Genomic DNA, 2,371 nt, shown 5'->3' on the forward strand with positions numbered 1-2,371 from the left:
AGGCTGGTAGAATACAAAAGCCCTTCTTTGTATCTATAAGCCTCAAGCCATCCTATGGCAATGACAGCCACGTGACAGTGAGAATGAAATCTTTACTTCCCATCAGTTGAGGGATGAGCATCAGGTAGGGGAAACACATTCTCACCTCTCTTTCAACCTTTCTTTCTATTCTTCTGCAGTTTGATCATGGATATGGGCACAGATATGGGGAAATGATGAACCAGTAAATCCCCAATATTCTGGCCAGGCAGACAAAAGGAACTTAAGGGAATTAGAAAATAGAGATCTTAATAAGGGAGAAATTCAATAAAATGACCCTTTAACTTTTTTTTGTTTTTTGCTTTGTTTTTTTGAGACAGGGTTTCTCTGGAACTCACTCTGTAGACCAGGCTGGCCTCAAACTCAGAAATCTGCCTGCCCCTGCTTCCCAAGTGCTGGGATTAAAGGCGTGCACCACCACTGCCTGGCGGACCCTTTAACTTTTTAGTGTCCTCTTGGATCACCCCTGAAATGAAGTGTGTGGGCAAATCCCCCAGACACTGGGAACTGAGCTATGGAATGTATTAATGGCAAAGATCCAGCCTGACTCCTGGGCAGTTCGTTCACAACCGGGGAAGATCTGAGCAGTTCTACAGGGACTTTAGGAGCCGCATGGAATGTACTGGCCACAGTGTGAAGCCTTGATCCAAACATAACCATCTAGTTAAAATAAAAGCACCAGAGTTTGTTGCAGGATTTAAGCAAGGCTGAGAGCTACAATAGTATTCAAATTATTTAAAAAAGAATTCAGAATTTTTCAGCATATGAAAAAATAGCTAGAATTTAAAATACACGTGACAAAATTGAAGTGGACATTTCTGGTTTCTTTGGAGACTCAGTTGTGTCATGTGATGTTTTTCTGGAAACTGTCTTAAGAGAAGATGTTAATGATGAAGCACAGTTGTAGGAGGATGTTTTCCTGGAACCTGCCTGGGAAAAGGGATATTTTGCTACAGGGTGTGATTAAAAAAATACATGATGTTTGAAAAGGAAGTCTACAGTGCTGTGTGGTATTGGATCACCTTGTCACTTGATGCTGATCATTGTTTGTTGTGACTTCATAGAAAGAAATGCACCAAAGAACTTCTGGTCATGTTCCAGTGGCTTCTTGATACTAGCTGGGACTTAGGCCAATTGGCAGAGCCTTGTAGTTTCTTCTGAATCAAACTGCCATTGCTGATTCATAAATAGGGTTTGCAAGTGGATAGAGCTACTGCTGGTGATTAGTGTAAACTGAACTGCTGATATTCGGACAATGAAGATTGGATTCATCCCAAAGAATTGTTTCTAAAGAGGTCCACATCCTTCTTTGTCCTATTAACCTTTCCTTTCCAGTACCACTGGTAGGTGGATGGGAAGAAGGGAAGTTAAACACTTAAGTACATTTAGGTTTAAAAAAAATAAGCCTACAAACAATGTTTACAAATATAAAAATGGTGTGTTAGCAAATATGAAAAAGATTTTGAAAAGCTATTTGAGATGTGCCTTTAGAAAAATAGATTCGTTCTTTTTAAATTGTTTTTCTTTCTGTCTCTCTGTCTCTGACTCTCTGTTCCTCTCTGTCTCTCTGTCTCTGTCTCTCTCTGTCTCTCTGTCTCTGTCTCTGTCTCTGTCTCTCTCTCTCTCTCTGTTGTAGTAAAACCAATTTAAGCTTATTCATGACTAGCTTACAAATAAATGAAACTCAGACTAAGGTTATTTTGGTTGGCTTTGACAACTACTGGGAAGTAACTATTTTTCTAACTGCTGGAAAGGCTACCTCCCCAGCAGTATATGCCAGATCCATTCTGTTTCTCTTGGCTATGTGCTCATGGTTCCTCTCCTCTCATGGAGGCTCTTCTTCTCTCTCACTCTACTTCCTCTTTCCTAGTCTCTCCTCCCTCAAACCAGGGCATTCCAAGTCCACCTACCTCTAATCCCTCAAACAATTGGCTGTAGTCAATTTTATTTAACTAATAGGTTGAAACCAAGGAACAAAGTTTGTTCAACAAAAGCTTTGTAAGCATGAGACGTCACTTGTAGGCCTAGACCTTCAGGTATAGAATTTAGCTTTATAATCCATAGCAGCAGACATAAACTCCACAGTGTGTACACTGTAGAGCATGTGTGGAGAACACCTTCCCAGGAACTCTGGGTGATAATGTTTGGTGGCAAGTACCTTACCCAACTAGCCATTTCAATTTCTCTGGAGTAGCCCATTGGAAACAGAAATAGGAGCAGGAAATTTCAGCAAAAGAAAAAATCTAAATAGACAATAATTCTGAAAACATAAAACACAAATGAGAAATAATGGAAGCTGCACAGTCAAAATGAACATATATGTCAAAGCCCT

The 2,371-nt window shown here is 40.1% G+C and overlaps 1 long non-coding RNA gene across 1 annotated transcript in view; it reads left to right on the forward strand.

Moving 5' to 3' along the window:
* The first annotated feature begins 1,165 nt into the window (after positions 1-1,165).
* The window catches only part of LOC116094758, an 18,738-nt gene continuing 17,532 nt past the window's right edge, over positions 1,166-2,371 (forward strand). The window contains exon 1 of the long non-coding RNA XR_004120295.1: positions 1,166-1,382. This is a non-coding gene — a long non-coding RNA (uncharacterized LOC116094758). The remainder of the gene's footprint in view (positions 1,383-2,371) is intronic.

The sequence above is a fragment of the Mastomys coucha genome, unplaced genomic scaffold (assembly GCF_008632895.1).
Source record: "Mastomys coucha isolate ucsf_1 unplaced genomic scaffold, UCSF_Mcou_1 pScaffold17, whole genome shotgun sequence".
NCBI classification, from domain to species: Eukaryota; Metazoa; Chordata; class Mammalia; order Rodentia; family Muridae; genus Mastomys; species Mastomys coucha.